At 40.7% G+C, this 17193-nt stretch overlaps 1 long non-coding RNA gene across 1 annotated transcript; it reads left to right on the forward strand.

Moving 5' to 3' along the window:
- Positions 1 to 1574: 1574 nt before the first annotated feature.
- LOC120319463 lies at positions 1575 to 16330 on the forward strand. The gene is made up of 3 exons (XR_005559766.1): positions 1575 to 5585; positions 7120 to 7236; positions 13366 to 16330. It is a non-coding gene; the product is annotated as an uncharacterized LOC120319463 (long non-coding RNA).
- Positions 16331 to 17193: the final 863 nt, after the last annotated feature.

The following is a 17193-nucleotide window of genomic DNA, read 5'->3' on the forward strand; positions in this document are numbered from 1 at the left end:
TTCTATACCATCGGAAGGGCTAAGCCTGAGGAATATTGACTAAAATGCATGCTTTTTCTAAATATGGTACAATTTCTTTGTAAAAGCCATGCTTCGGGAATGTAGCAAAAGTGGGAAGAATAAAGCAGTCCCCAAGTCTTCTGCCAATTCAAGATGGAGGAATGATTTATGCAGAGCAAATATAAGAAAATCAGGACTGACAACTGAGAATATCACAATAAAGTAAAATATAATCACATTCATTTCAGTCACATTGGTTCTCACAATTTGAAATGATACTGCCAAAAGCGGTATGCAAAGCCATAGCTGATCCAATATAAAATTCCATATGGTTAGGGTTTTTTTCTTTTAAACTTTTTTCCCCCCAGTTAAAATTGTCCCTGTAAACTGCTACTTAGTCTGAGGATCAGGGATTAGATAGCTTGAAAAATATTGTTTTCCTTTTAAGGTTGAGTGAGTTGATTTGTTGGCATCCTGACTCAATCTTACGACTACTGGATCCCAGGAAGACTTCCCCAATCTTTCTCTCTCCTGGATTCAGTTTTCAGAAGCTCCAGTTAACATTACCACTAGGCATCCTGATCTAAAATATGAGAGTTAGATATCCAACATATTGGGATAATTCAAACTGGGAAGGGTTGATTTGAGAGAAAGCAGTCCAATTTCAAGAAATTAATTATTTTGTATAACCCAAAGATATGACATCAAAAACCAGTGCTACGTTTTGCAAGGAAATAGACAGAGGTAGTCAGATTTAGGGAAGCAGTGGGATGATGCAATGTGGCAATTCCTAATCAAGAATTATATTTTAAGCTGTTACATCACAGGCATTTTATATGTAAGAATCTCCCATATAACTGTTCTACCAGATGCTAAAGGTTGTAATAAGAAAAAAAAAACTTTCTTCTATCTTTGGTAGGAATAAAGGGAACCCGTCAATGATACCAATAACTAAAGAAAGGACTGAAATCTCACCAACTTTAGAATTATTACGTATATTTGGTGGAAGGAATACCCCTTGTTGGAAATTATTATCTTTTGCATTAAAAAATGGTTTAGTAAGATTTCACCAATTATGCTGCTTGGAAAAGTCTCTGATAAAAATTATGTTTAAAAACAAAAGTAAGAAATCAAAATTAAACTGTGATTTGCAAGATTTTTTCTCTTTTATAAATGACAAAATGAATATTCATTTTGAATATTCAGGATGTATAAAAAACTGAATCAGCTTATTATAGGATTGTGAAATATAGACACTATTTTATGTAATGTGTTATGATGAAGAAGCTATTTTGTGCAATGTATTATTATAGCATTTCTTATTATAAGCAACTTTATAATTACAAATTAAAAGATGGCTTGTCAAACTACCGTTACCGATTAACTCACAGTGGCTGGCTCATATGTGATCCTGAGCCATAAAAGAGTTCATAAATGGCTTGGAGATATGCTTTGTAGTAAGTGAAACCAACCCCCCCCCCAAATATGATGATTTGTAAACCCAAGTACACAGTAGTGCAGATGCAGCCAGGAGGCGATTGGTGATGGACTGAAAGTGCTGGAATAATCCCATGTGCAACAGAAGATATCCAAGCCAGGCTCATGGAGTTCTGAGTTGCCAGCGTGGGTCCCCTGGCTTCATTTTAAGGGAGGCAGCAGAGAAATAGCATTCAGTCCTAGAAATCTCCTTTTGAAGGATAAAAATACAGTTTTGCTTTTCCTAATGCTGGTTAGTTTGGAGTTGCAATAATGGCAAAAGATGAGGAAGGTCATGGACAACTCTGCAGATTAAAGGAACTCAGAAAACAACAACCAAAGTAGCTGGGAGCTATTCCCTGTTGCATTTCAAAGCAGGGCCATTGTGTCCTAGGGAGTTTCTAGATGAAGAAAGCCTAACTCTATTAAATTTTTCTCTGAGCAGCTATGGAATACTGTTTTTTGCCCCTTCATCTCGCTCAATCCCAACCAAAATTCCATAGCTGAAGGGGCTGAATATAAAACTGCCTGAAGCCAATATTGAGGGCAGCGTTGCTAAAGAAATATCCTTTAGACAAAAGAATAAATAGAAAGCACTCTCAAATTTATCTCTATTGTCTGCAAAATATCATTGCAAAGCTCTTCAGTGTCTTCTCATTATCTCTCATAATGAGTATCATTGGAGGAAAAGCATTTAGTATTTGATTAGTACATTTCAGAAGTTAAGCAGGGGTGCCCCTGATCACTACTTGGATGGGGACCATGTAGGAATTCTATAGTTGTTGACTAACAGAAGACAACAGCAAATGGTCTCCTTAACAGGGCCCTGGGGGCTGTTACAGGTGTTGGTTGGTCATGAACTGAGTTCAATTCAAGAGCTCTTTATATTTTGACAATAGCCCTTTCACCTTGAAAGCATCTTTTCTCCTGACCAGAAGGTCTGGAGAGAATCTAACCCCAAAGCCCAGAATTAGCAATCAAATAATAAAGGTCTAAAAATATTGCTAATTCTGGTTTGTGTGTGTGTGTGTGTGTGCGCGTGTGTGTTTTAAAAAAATCAGGAATTATAGGAGTAGCTGACCTGCAATTTTCCCTCGGTATTGTGACTCACGAATTAAGCAGAATTAGACTTGATCATAACTTAGATAAAAGGCTTCCTGTAGGCTACAGAGGGAACTTGAAAAAAAGACAATGCCAAACTGCTTCCAAAAAAACTACAAGGTCAACAAGTGTTAAAATGGACTCAGAGGAGGCTTTAGACTTAGTTAAATGAGGCTACCTTTCCTCCTCTCGGATGCTGCAGGGTTTCCAGCTATTGTGCTGCTCCACATCCTACAACAAAGGACCAAAAGCAGGGATTCCCTTGAGATGGGACATTTATTCCCAGGTGTCTCCAAGTATTTTTATATCACAAGAATGCTACGATTACTGATCCTGCTAAATTAGATTGCCTTCAATGAAAGCATGGAGACATTGTGATTTTCTCCTTCAAGGCAACTGGAGTGTTGAATGGAGCAGGTCAGCAAATTCACTTTATATTGCAATGCGCTACTATTGGTGGCTATCACTGTTCCAGGATATTATCAGGTAGAAAGTCAGGACCTCTCAGCAGCCTGATAGGACAAGTGCTGATGTGGAATGAGAAAAGAAGATGTGACCTGGGAAACAGATTTGAAGGAAACATCAGATGTTACTTTTCTAGCCCAAAGTACCCCCTCCCCCCTGCTGCTTCACTACTAGCAAAAAAGACAAGTTCCCAATTTTGAGGTTTGGGGTCCTATTTATTTCCTCTGCCAAGAAGGAAGTTCTGACCATACATTCTTGTCAGTTATGCTGGATGGTCTCCCTGCTTGCCCATTGCCTTTTCCCCCACACCAAGGTAAGTTGACAGAGGGAAGATAGTATTGGGAAGGATTTGTTATCTTACCTGCTTACCCTTTTGAAAAATCAGCACAACACCCTGCACGCGTGCACACACACACACACAAGCACGATGGGCCAAGCCACCTTGAATAGGCCTGAAATGGTTATGTATATACAAACAACAAAAAAGGGAAACCCAGCCTGTACAGCTACCTGCAAGCAGTTGTAACAAACTCCAATGTGCACAGGACCTGTTTTCTAAAAAGAAGAACCGAGGGCTGATTCAACTTCCTTGGGTAGCTTTTATCCTGCTTTCTGAGCAAAGAGCAGCATTTACTTCTACCTAGCAAAGGCCAATGGCAAATCTTAAGTAACGCCTAGAAATTTGCACGGGTTAAATCCTTTGGAAATGCTTGAGAATAGCATGGGCCCGGTAGTTTTAAGGAAGGGATCAACTAATGCTGGCCCTCTATGGACAAGGCAAAGGTGAGAAACGGGTGCAACCCACTAAGTAACCACGATTGGCCACCATCTCTACTTTTAAACTGTCACATCGCCAGCCCAGCCACGCCGGGATAGGCCGAAGAGTCTACTGAATCGACGAAGGCGGCAACAGGGAGCCGAAAGGGAAGCTCTCTGCCTCGCCACCTGCCCGGGCCGCACACAAAGAGCTGGCAGATCAGAACGGCAGCTTCTCCGGCCGCTTGGCTTCTGTTTGCTGAAGGTTACGGACGAGAGTAGAATCACGAGGGTGGAGGACTGAGTCATTGTGGATAAATAGGGAAGCTGCATCCATCCGGGAAAGAAAGGGGGGGAGAGACGGGGGTTTGAGCGAGCAGAGACTTCTAGCTCTCTCTCTTGAAGAATCGGCTCGTTTCTCCCCTCCCCTTCCTTCCCCGTCCAGTCTCGTCGCCTTCTCAATTCAGGATGCTGGGCCCGAGCCACAAGCCTTTACGGCCTTGCCTAAAGAAGCGGTGCTCAGATGCAGACTTACCTCTCTGCTCCTGACATCTCTGCGGGGCTGGTTCGAAGGAAGGCGGAGGAAACCGTGCTGGGTGGCGTGCGCCAGATCAAAGGCGGCCAAACCCTGCTAAAACTGCGATTGTTAGAGAAAAGAAAGCCTGGATGGGGAAGGCAAACACCCCACCCCTCGGATAACCGTCGAAGGAAACCTGACTCTTGAGGCACATTTTCTTTATGCCCAGGTCCTGAGGGGAGATGCCATTTTTAGGCCTATGGAGACTTTGCCCACTGTGATACTGCAAGTGTTTTTGCTGTGCTTCAGAAACCTGCAAAACCTGTTTAACTGGAGAATTCAAAGCACACAATCAGAAATAATTATTCTTTCATCATGCCTCCAGCATGCTGAAAGGACCTTTTCCTTTGCCAACCAATTCAGTTGGCACATTTTCTTCTGCAGCACAGTTTGGTTTTGATGCAGGGGTATCCAAAGTTGGCAACTTGAAGACTTGTGGACTTCCACTCCCAGAATTCCCCAGCCAACCATATTGGCTGGGGAATTCTGGGAGTTGATATCAACAAGTCATCTAGTCGCCAAGGTTTCATGCTTTATTCTAATAATCTGGAGCAAAGAACCTGCTCTCAGTCACAGTATTGGCCAAGATCCTGTCTCCGAGATAGGCAGTTTGTGAGATTTCAAGAGTTTCTAATGTGCTCCTGAAAACCATTATTTTTCCTTTCTGGACCTGGGAACTAGCAAGAGTTCCCAAAGACTTGGGAACAGAGGAATTCCCAGAGATGGAAGCTTAGCTAAGTAGGGTTTTCAGACCCATCCTCACCCTCCCTGCCCTTCCATCGGTCATGATCTCCTCCATCTTTTCTGATCTTGTGCCAGCAAACTGTTCCCAGTGTGTCAAGATTTCTTGGATTCATGTGTCCCAAATAGAAATTATGCATTAGACCCAATTTCCTTCCCATGTTTGACAGAAATAATGATTAAGAAGACTTGTTTTTCTTTGGCAGGATAGTTTTGAGGTCTGGTTACTGTCCCAGTTCCAGGGTCGGTTCAAACTGGGAAATAGCCTACTACGTCTGCAATATGGAGAAACTCGGATCACATTGTGTTTGGAAAAGTCCAGGTTAAAAATCACACATGGTTAATGAAGAGTAAGACTGGATTCTGATCCTACAGAACATGTTACCTGTCAGTATGCATGATCTGATTCAATATCGGGCAACTTCACCTATTTGGATGGAGTTTCAAGAGCAGCCTTAGCTAAGTCTAGGTAAGATACGGCCCTGCTCTGCTTAGATTATAGGAGCCTTTGTGCCTATGACTTTTTGTATGCTGATAATGGAGTGGTCTGAATAAAATAAGCTGCAGCTGGTGGCATCATGCATGCAGCTCAGGAAATACATTCAGGGTTCTTTCAGATCTTGGCACATGGACTAGGCTTAGCCCTATCTAATCAAGCATGACATCAAACTGGCTATTGTCCTGCAGCCCTTCCTTCATTAGCATATTTAAAAAAGGGAACAGACTTGAACAGTAGAAGGGATATTGTATATTTTTAATTAATTGCACACACTGTTCGGGTTAACCCTTGCCTTCTCAAAGTGGCTTCCATTCTCCATTCTCAAAAGTGTTTTGCTAAAACTCATTTAGGCTGATCAGATTGGTAGATGGTGACTTCAGTATGTATGTGTGTGTGAGAGAGAGAGAGAGAGGGGGGGGGAGGGGCTTCCTTCTGGCCTCTGCCCCAAACATTGCAAGTTACAGGTTAGTTTTTTGCATTTTTGCAAGGTTCAAGAAGCACTTGATGAGACAACCTACCTGGAAAAACACTGATAAGTCTATAAGTTTACATGACTCTTCCAAATTCATGATCAGATCAATAGTTTCACCTATTATCTTCTCTTCCCTCATATTTATATTATTTATCCTGACTGATCTTGGAAAGCCAAGCAGGGTGAGGGCTGGTTAATATTGGATGGGAGATCGCCAGTAAATTCCAGGGTTGTGGCTCGATTGAAACATCCCTGGAGACTGTAATTGCTGTTGTCATAAAGAAGTGTCCATAAAGTCACCAGAAGTCAAGCTGGACTTCAGGATGATTTTATTTACCTTCCACAGATTACATCGAATTGAACTACAGTACATGGCATTTAACAAATGCCATCTCCTCTGCAGGTATAAATCTTGCCACTGGGTGGGGCTCTGACAGCTTGGTCAACTACAACGTAAACCTTAAGGGAGGAATTGGCACCTGCACCTGTTATGATCAGTGGCTACGAACTGCAGTAAGAACTGCAGTAAGAACAAGTGATTTTTCTTTACTGTCCCCCCTGTCCTAAACCCCACCCAGTGGCTAGGAGCTGGAGGTGACTTGCAAGGTTGTTCAAATATTGATGCACAGCCAGCTTCGGGTGCAGTTTCAGTAGTGCAAATCCAGGACACGCCTATTACATTTTCCTTATATTTCTGGCTAGGATAAAATTTGCGATGGAGAAGGTAATATTGTATACCCTTGAATAATGGGACAACTCAGAGATATGCCTTAGAGGATTTCAAGTGGAAGAGGTCTTGAGATGTAACTCTGGGAGCTTTGTGTACAGCAGGAGTAATAATGGTTTGTGATACATGTGAATAAGAGCTGGAAGTTTCATGTGGACAGATGTGGCATAGAAATACCCCAGTAACTGTTCAGCTGAGCCACTGGCTGTCTGCTGTTTGTTCAGCGGGTCAAGGTGAAACCAGAGGAGAAACTGGTGGGAGACTACATATACCACACATTGAAATAGTATTCTTTCACACTTCAGACTGCTCCTGAGATCAGCTTGCAAAGGAAAGCAAAAAAATTGGCTGCCATCTTCTCCAAACAGCTGCTTTCCAGGTGTTGTGTACTACAGCTTCCATCAGACGTTTCATTATGGGAGGTATGCTAAATCCTTGCTTTTGTTAATATGTCTGGAGTTTCTGGAGAGTCAGTGTAGTGGAGGTGGGTAGAGATGTGAATGGGAACTTAATGGAATATGATGGATTGGCCTCCATTTGGAAGTAAGGCTGACTTCCTGGGTGATGGCTATCTTTGAAACAGGTAAAGAGTTATTCTGAAAAGTTTTGGTTGATTGTCATCTCTGAAAGCAAAATTGTCACAATTATTTGTGATTTTTAAAATTTGTATTATGTGATTAATTTCTCTTGGGCATTTCAATTGTGCATAGATTTTTTTTTATTGTAGGCTAAGGTGCATATGTACGGATTTAGTGGATACACATTTAAGACACAAACAAGCATATTTAAAAGGCTTTAGATTCAATCCTGTAGGAATTTCAAGCCAGCCACTTTCTTTCAGGTGAAATCTGCCTTGCAAAGCTATGTGATAATTCTATTCTGAGGGTACTGAATTCTAATTCTGAAGCTTTTAGGTGTGTTGGCCTATAAACCCCACACTACAACTTTGGTGGCACCAGGTTAAGAAATTTTATCTATCAACCCCTCCCAAAGAATTCTGGCTAATATGGATCCAGGAAATTACAGACCTATCAGCCTGACCTCAATACCTGGGAGGATTCTGGAAAAGATAAACAAACAACGAATCAGCGGACGCCTAGAGTCAAACAAAGTCATTACTAAAAGCCAACATGGGTTTGTCAAAAACAGATCATGCCAGACAAATCTTATTGCATTCTTTGACCAGGTGACAAAATTAGTGGACCAGAGGAATGCTGTGGATATAATTTATTTGAATTTCAGTAAGGCATTTGATAAAGTAGATCACAACCTACTACTTGATAAGACAGAAAAATGTGGGTTAGACAGCATCACCATCAGATGGATTCGTAGCTGGCTGGACGGCCGTACTCAGCGTGTGGTCCTCAATGGAACTGCATCTACATGGACCGGAAGTGTGTAGTGGGGTGCCCCAGGGCTCTGTTCTAGGCCCAATGCTCTTCAACATCATGAACGATTTGGATGAGGGGATAGATGGGGAACTCATCAAATTTGCAGATAACACCAAGCTGGCAGGAATAGCCAACACTCCAGAAAACAGGCTTAAGATACAGGAGGATCTTAAGAACACTGGCCGCTACCTAACAAAATGAAATTCAGTGGTGAAAAAAGTAAGCTTCTACATTTAGGCAAGAAAAATCAAATGTACGGGTATAGTATAGGTGGTACCTTGCTCAATAGTAGTAACTGTGAGAGGGATCTTGGAGTCCTAGTGACAATCACTTAAATATGAGCCAGCAGTGTGCTGCAGTTGCCAAAAAAGCCAACACAGTGTTAGGCTGCATTAACAGAGGGATAGAATCCAGATCACGTGATATTAATACCACTTTACAATGCCTTGGTAAGGCCACACTTGGAATACTGCATCCAATTTTGGTCACCACGATGTAAAAAAGATGTTGAGATTCTAGAAAGAGTACAGAGAAGAGCAACAAAGATGATTAGGGGACTGGAGGCTAAAACATATAAGGAATGGTTGCTGGAATTTGGTATGTCTAGTTTAATGAAGAGAAGGACAAGGGGTGACATGATACCAGTGCTCCAATAGCTCAGGAGCTGCCACAAAGAAGAGGGAGTCAAGCTATTCTCCAAAGCACCTGAAGGCAGGACAAGAAGCAACGGATGGAAACTAATCAAGGAGAGAAGCAACCTAGAACTAAGGAGAAACTTCCTGACACTTAGAACAATTAACCAGTGGAACAAGCTGCCTCCAGAAGCTGTGAATGCTCCAACACTGGAAGTTTTTAAGAAGAGACTGGACAGCCATTTGTCTGAAATGGTATAGGGTTTCCTGCCTGAGCAGGGGGTTGGACTAGATCAGGGCTTTTCACCAATTGTACCACTTTTAGAATATGGCAATATTTAACTACCACCAGTCACCTAGCAAGGTGTCAAAAACTTGATGACCAAAAAAAATGGAAAAAAGTGATAAAGTACAGGTGGTCCTCTCTCACCCCCTTCAATATCATCTCTTCTCTCACCCCCTTTAATATCATCTCTTCCCTCACCCCTTTTAATATCTCTTCCCCACCCTCTTTAATATCATCTCTTCCCTCACCCCCTTTAATATCATCTCTTCTCTCCCCTTAAGCAGGATCCAGGCAATGCCTCTCGCAGCTCCAGCTGAATCTCTGCCTGAAGACTGCACAAGGCTGCCTGCCACCCCCAGTCAGCTGGAGCTGCACGTGCTTATCCTGGGCTCTCAGCAGAACCCAGGCAATGTGTCGCACAGCTCCAGCTGAATCTCCACCCAAAGACTGCGTGAGGCTGCCTGCCGCCCCCAAGGCTGCCGCCAATCAGCTGGAGCTACGCGCTTTGATCCTGGGCTCTCAGTAGGACCCAAGCACCATGCAGTTCCAGCTGAATTTCCCACAAACCTGTGCAGTGGTGCTGCCGCTTCACCTCATCCACTTTTACACTTTTTTAAACATTTTTTTTACAGTGCTGTTCAACCTGTTGTATGCATACCACCTGCCAAGTGCCAACATACCACTAGTGGTACGCGTACCACCGGTTGAAAAGCCTTGGATTAGATGACCTCCAAGGTCCCTTCCATCATTATCATCATCATCATCATCATCATCATTATTATTATTATTACTATTATTATAATATAAAATCAAAGTTTTACGTGGTCCATCTATCCAGTATGTAGTGTCCTTTTGGCTCAGTTCCTAAATAATGGTGGAAAACCTGATTCCCAGTTTTGACACTAACTACTGGTATGATTGACACCACTGAGTTTGAAAGACCCAGCTCTGGATAGGTTCTTCACTTGAAGACAGTATGACAGGCTGATTTGAACAAATTGAATGTGCCAAACATGGAAGATCATGTATTTTAATAAAACGTGCTTATCCCTAGAACTCAAGGCTTCCCCAAGGGAGTTAATTTAGCAGCATGGTTCAGGACAAGTTTTTTCTCTCCCACGTAATGTTTAACTTTCTAGCAGAATTCACTGCCACAAAATGTGTTTATGATGGTTGGAGACGGAAATGGTGTTGAATTAATTTGGTCTAAACTGGCAGAGAAATCTTTACATTACCTGATACTCTGTTTGTAATTACTAGCACAGACTAGAATGCTACTCAATAGCAAGTCTCCAGATCTGAGACTACAAAAGGAGATTGGCAACTTTTGAATATAAATGCCTATGTAGGCACATACATAGAGTATTAATCTACTTCTCGCTCAGGTGTTTGTTTTGGCCCTTGTACTCTAGGTGAGGGCTTGCCTGATAATACCAAAAGCAAACAATCTCTGGTTATAGAAAATGAGAGATTTTTTTTTTTGAAGAACCTTTCCAGTCTAGACTTCTTTCTGACATACTGGCTTTTTCTGTGCAGGAGAAACTCCATTATGTGTTAACCCATACTTGTAAGTCCCAGACACAAAATTATCAGTTCACTGACAGAACTAGGCTTGCCTTCATGTGGGAGGGCAAAATAGGGTATTATTCTTGGCACATGTACATACAAACTTAACGACTCCACTCATGTATGACTTCATCTTTTTATTCCATGCTTCCCATAACTAAATGCATAATTGCAGTGCCTTGATCAAATTATACATGCAGGACTATATTCTAAAATCCTGGGGATAAAATTTGTATGGTCCTAGGTCTTCAAAGTAAGATTTGCCACACACTCTCCAATTCTGAAGTATCTAAACATTTTCAGTTCACTGTTCTCTGCAGTATCTGTACCTAAAGGAATATTGTAGTAATTGCAGGCATAGGGAGCTATGGGCAGCCAGTACAAAATGGTGGCTGACATCTGGAGTAAATTAAATGTGCCAACATCCTTAATGCCCTACGGAAATTTCAACAATGTATATCCCACAGATTTCAATGTTGGCATTGTAGGGAGGTAAAAAGTGGCTCCAGACATATACTTACTTGGAAGTAAGTGCTATTATTGCCAATGCCCTTTTTTTCCAGGTGACTGTCCCTTAATGTTGCAGGTTTAATTGTATTTAATTATTTTTTCTTTGAATGAGACCTACTGAATAAGATAGCATATACCCAGATATGTAGCATGAAATACATATATTGCTAGAATAGACAAAATCTATAAGAATGTGGAGGTAATTTCTTTTCTTTCAGACAACTATCCCTGCTTCTGAATTTGGCACTTGCCTTCAGAGCAAAATCTCAGCTTCCAGGGAAGTAGTAGAAAAAAATGGGAATAAATTTAAATTTTTCTTACCTTTATATACGCAATGTTGTTGCTTTGCCTTAGACATGTTACTATATTTTATTTTTAGCACATCTTTCATTTCTGGGACCAAATCATGTAATAACATTGTGGCTGTTATCTAAAGTATGTGCCACATAATAGATAGATACTGTGCCTGTTCAAACTTTCTAAAGTTGATTAAGACACTATAAAATATATACACATTCAGTATCCATGAGAAACTCTTCAAATGACATTTTGATAGCTTAACAGATAGACTAGAGAATCATCATACCATGTTAACAGACAGCAAACTCCATTGTAAACATATTGTTGTTTTGTGTCAACTTAAACATTGTGGCTTTCTCCATAAAATCTTGGGAGTTGGAGCAATGGGCAAGTAAAAATTCAAGTTTAAGTCTATATTTTCCTTTTTTTTTTGGAAGAAAGAATAATCATTTATATGTATCTACAAAAGATCCTAAAACTGATTTTATGAAGAGTGCAGGTGTCATCTTTCATTTGTAACACTTCCACAGTTTCTTGTATTCTTTTTCTCTACTACAGCAGATCCATTAAGAGACTGGGGAATGCAAAATAGCTTTACACTGTGTTACAATTGATAGCTGTGTGAGCCTATTGTGTGGAAATGCCCTCTAGTTTATGCAGTAATGTTTGAAAATCAGCTATCTGGTGCAGACGTTGTGATATTGAGGATAAATGAGGAGAGTCTAGATGATGGTCTTTGCCTGCCTCAGCTACTAGATAGGTGGTAGTGGACAAATCACTTCTCCAAAAGAGAACATTGAAGAATTGAGGTTGAAATGTCACTCTATCCTCTTAGAAGGAGAGAGGAATTTGGAATTCAAGAAATTCAAAGTGGTTTGCCAGAAATGTAAGTCAGGTAGGAATAGAAACAGATGGCCTATCTTTGAATCTCTGAATTGGCCTGCCATTCACTGCTGGTTTAAATTGGACAGCAGACAGAGCACAGCCATTTATCCAGTTGTATCCCAGGCCAGGAAGAGATATTTGACATGTCCTAGAGCCTGAAGGTGCTTCAGATGCTATTTCTGCAGCCTTCAGGAGGCCACTGTACTTACATCTGCTGCTTTTTTTGAGGTAAGGAACATCTTACCTTACCTTATAAAATCTTTGGCATAAGTACAAAACTTGCTTAATGTAGTTATAATTATTATTAATAATAGTAATCCCACCAACACCCACACCAAGGACCAACATCCAGAACATCTCTTATCCATTGTGTATGACCACTTTATTGACTTCGTTGTATTATTCTACCACGTATAGTCCACGACCAGCAAAAGGTTATCAACCCTGGCCTGCATCTGGGCAGAGCTACAGTATCTAGAAGAAGCCAAGGCTAATATTTTAGATGTTGTTCCCATTAAACTGAATCACTTTATTTATATCTCCCTCTTCCCATTTCCTAAAAGGTTTATATTAATGAGTATTCAAATGATCTCCTCCTTAAAACATTGCATATTAGCTTCAGTACATATATAGACCTGGCACTTGCAGTTTATGCATAGGTTCTTGAATTTATGGCTAGACCTCAGAGCAGAAAAAGAGCATTAAACTTTTGACATATTTTCTAAATGGATTGGTCTTCTAAATTATAATTTTGCCATCCTCCCCATCACCCTGTACATACAGTTAAGGGGACTTGATATCCTACAAAAATATAATACCAAACCCAACTCTACTTAGGCTTTCTGAAACTGAGTTTTATCCCATCTTTCCCTGAATCTATTTATAAAGAATATTTTTTCCATTTATCAAATCTTTATCAAACAGAACTTGCATTTCCAGCTCCAAATCCTTGTCAACAATAATCACTCTGTTATTCCACAGATATGACTTGATTCCAGAGAAACTGGCTTGATTTCTTGTCTTGTGAACATCACTAAGTCCCATCCTCCACAGTGACATCAATGTATCCATAGTAACTACTGACGACTGTTCTTCAAAGTGGAAGGACGGAAGGAGATCAAACAATATGTGGCTTAACAATGAATAAGCTTGGCAATACATACGCACCATGAATTGGTGCCCTAGAGGAAACTGGAAACTTTTTGTTATTTGCTGGAGAAAGGCCTTTGGAGAGAAGCTGGATAGGTGAGGGCCACGCATGCAGGAAGATAGAGCACACTTTTGGTGTCACCTAAGTCACCTAAGAAGTAAAAGATACCTTTGATGAGCTATTGAGGTACCTTTAAGTAAAAGTAAAGTCCCATTTGAACTGTGCCCAACTCCTAGTGACTACAAATTCATGTCAATGACCCTCAGATGTGATCAATCTCTACGATGTGTCTCAATTCATGGTAGACGTTATGAGTTGCAATAGAGAATGCCATTGATCCAGACGAAGGTGAGTGCGTTATGTACTGAAGATTTCCCCTTCCTGACAGGGTGTTAAAGAAGGAAAGGTGGGATTATTCTAAACAAATACTACTTGCCAATCTTGACCTAGAGTTTCCCATCTGACACCATTGCCTACTTTGTCTTGAAAAACCCTCCCAAACTACAACTGTAGAGTGGCTTTCCTGATTAGGCTGCAAATTCAGAAGATGAACATAATGCACAAGATAAAAAAAAAAATTCCCTTACGACAGGATAGTATCATTAATTCAGCTGCCAACTTTGGAATGTTCAAAAGGTTGTCAGATGAGCAATTAGGCACATCTAATTCGTAGGACATAATCCCACGTGATTTTCTTAATTCCTAGGTCGGATTGCAGTAATTTGGAACTCTTGACTCTAGGATATTTTACCATACATGGTGAAAATAGGAGCAGCAGTAGATTTTTGCACTTCTCCTTTCAAGTAAGGCAAAAATAGGATTATTTGGATGAAGATGTTTAGTGTGATGAAATTTAGGATTTGAATGCCCAGAAACCACAACAGAGTGGTGCATTTCTTAAAGCATATCTTGATATGTTGAGCATTTTAAATGAGATTTCTTTCCCTGATTTCAAGAAGCCACTGGAATTAAATACTGAGCATTCTGGAGGGGAAAAAATAGCTGTAAATCTTTAAGACGTTTAGGAAGAACTAAGCAAGTCATTTTCAGCCTTCAAGATGCTGATTATAAAAGAGTTAATTTTTATAAATAAATCTTAATTATTTTCTGCAGTTCAACTACTGTGGCTTTATAACAATGAATAGTATATTTTGGAATATTGCAAAAACATTATGGATATCTCACTATTTAGGGATTCCCCATGTGATGGAATCACTTAAGTGAGATTCAGAAAGGTGGGAGGATTAATGCTTCCAGATAGTACATGCCTGCCTACCCACATGCCAGTCTACTTACTTAAAGGGATCTACACTAAAACAGTTTACTCACCGCAATACCTGCTGAAATTATCCATAAACCAAAATGAAGAATATAGTGTGGAGCTTTGTCACTGGAAAGAAGCAGTGATGAGTAAACTCTGCTTTATTCAAAATGACTTTCAGTTGAGCCTTTGTGGAGTCCTTGGTGCTCTCTGAGCTTGGTTGTCTTTGTGCAGACATTTCATTACCCAGCTAGATAACATCTTCAGTGCACAGTTCAGCCGAGCCCTTGGAAACTGTTTTCCAAGTCACTTCCTAGTTTGCTTTGGTACAAGGATATAATGCCTAGTATTATATTTATTGTTCTCCCAGAAATGTAGTTTGGGTTCACCCACCCATAACAGGCCTTGCTCTCTTCAGATTAAGAAAAAAAGAGAACAGCTTTTCTCAATGCAGGATGGATAAAGTATGTGCCAATGTTAAAAGTAGTCAAGCAAAGTGACCTAAGTGAAGAATGTCACCTCAAAAAAAAGCTGCGGACTGCCACAAATGCATACCAAAACAGATCATTAATAATTTGCGTGCTATCTCCAAGAAGCACTTCCAGTAGCACCCAGTTTCTGAATCTGCAGAATAAATTTGACTAGGCTCCTTGAACATTTTCTTGAGCTTCTTATTGGGATAATAAGCGCTTATCCAACACTTTTGGAAATATTCCTCAAAGTACTGTTTTAACTGTACATGTTTTCCTCAGGATGGAGTTGACTTTATTCTCATATGTGAGTCTGAACAAGATATGTCAGGAGAGCAAGGGATGGGAGTATTCTTTTGCCTCAGTACCCTTGCCTCAAGGGAGAAACAATGTTTTCTTGGGTGGAGAGCTCCTTTTCTATTAAGAACTGCATTCCAGCAGTAGGTGGGTCAAAGGCAGTAATGGGCAGGATCACCTCCTTCATTCTTTCTCCAATCCGTTTTTTTTTTTTTTCTTTTGCCACCTTTTCCATCATTGGTTTCTTTCTTTCCCTCTGTGCCCACTCTTCCTCCCCCACCTCTTCCTCATGTCCTGTCCAATAATTTACCATAGAAGGGAGAGCTTGTTTTGCCATAAAGATGATTGTTATCTCAGAGAGAGAGAGAGACCTTGTGAAATTAGGCCAGTTTGCATGCTGTGATCACAGGTAGTTCACCTTTAAATGACTGGCTCCTCCTGTATGCTCTTCTTAGGTGAAATAGCATCATTTTTTCATGTGTAAACTTCACTGAAATGAACGGGAGTTACATAGTGCCATATCAGTTTACACTGTAAGTAAATGCATTCTATTTTTTCATTTTTATCATCCTGGTTCTAGCATGTTATTTCCTACTTCCTATTAATATGCCACCTCATCTCCTTCTCTCAAATATAATTCTCGTACAAAACATTGCCGGTCTGGTACAGGTAGCTCTTGACTTACAACAGTCCATTTAGTGACTGTTTGAAAATACATCACTGAAAAAAGTGACGTATGACTGTTTTTCACACTTATGACCATTGCAGCATCCCCATGATCATGTCACCAAAATTCAGACGCTTGGCAACTGACTCGTATTTATGACAGTTTCGGTGTCTCGGGGTCATGTGATCACCTTTTGTCAGTTCTGACAAAGTCAATGGGGAGGCCAGATTCACTTAACAACCATGTTACTAACTTAACAACTACAGTGATTCACTTAACAACTGTGGCAAGAAAGATCATAAAATGAGGCAAGATTCACTTAACATCTGTCTCACTCAGCAACAGAAATTTTGGGCTCATTTGTGACTGTAAGTTGAGGACTACCTATAGTTGTCTTAGGTTTTTCTGCAGAGCTGAAATGGTCGTGGCCTTTCTTGATCCCCACCTTCTTTGGGCATTTCGCTCTATACCTCTGGTACCAGTTCCTAAACAAATGGGAAGTCAAGAGCCTGGATTCTAGAAGTATTACAAAGCTTAATTTCTTGATTTGTGTACTGTAGTTGACAAGGCCACTGGACAGCATGTTCCAGCATATTTTCTTCTTCCCAATAAACCAGAATTCCTAGCAGTTTGGCCTAATTGTCTTGTGCTCAAGTGATACAAAGTCTTGGAGAAACAAGTTATGAGTGAGGTCCAGCAACGCTTTCAGCTAGGTGTTTCGTTATAGTTGAAGGAATGCACAATGGCCCTGTCCTCGGATGCTCCTAACTGCCAGGTTAGCATGTGGGGTGGGTGGGGACAAGTATTTACCTTTAGGCATACCAGCGGAGCAGGAAATGAAGTGGCAGCAGCTGCTTCCTCCCTTTCCTTTTTAGCCCTTCTGCTTGCTCGCTTCCATTCACAATAGCATCAGGAAGGAAAGGCAGCCCTGGTTGTTGCAACCTGGGAGTGCCAGGCCACCCTT

This window comes from Crotalus tigris, unplaced genomic scaffold (genome assembly GCF_016545835.1).
Source record: "Crotalus tigris isolate CLP2741 ecotype Arizona unplaced genomic scaffold, ASM1654583v1 scf7180000020745.601501, whole genome shotgun sequence".
Classification (NCBI taxonomy): Eukaryota; Metazoa; Chordata; class Lepidosauria; order Squamata; family Viperidae; genus Crotalus; species Crotalus tigris.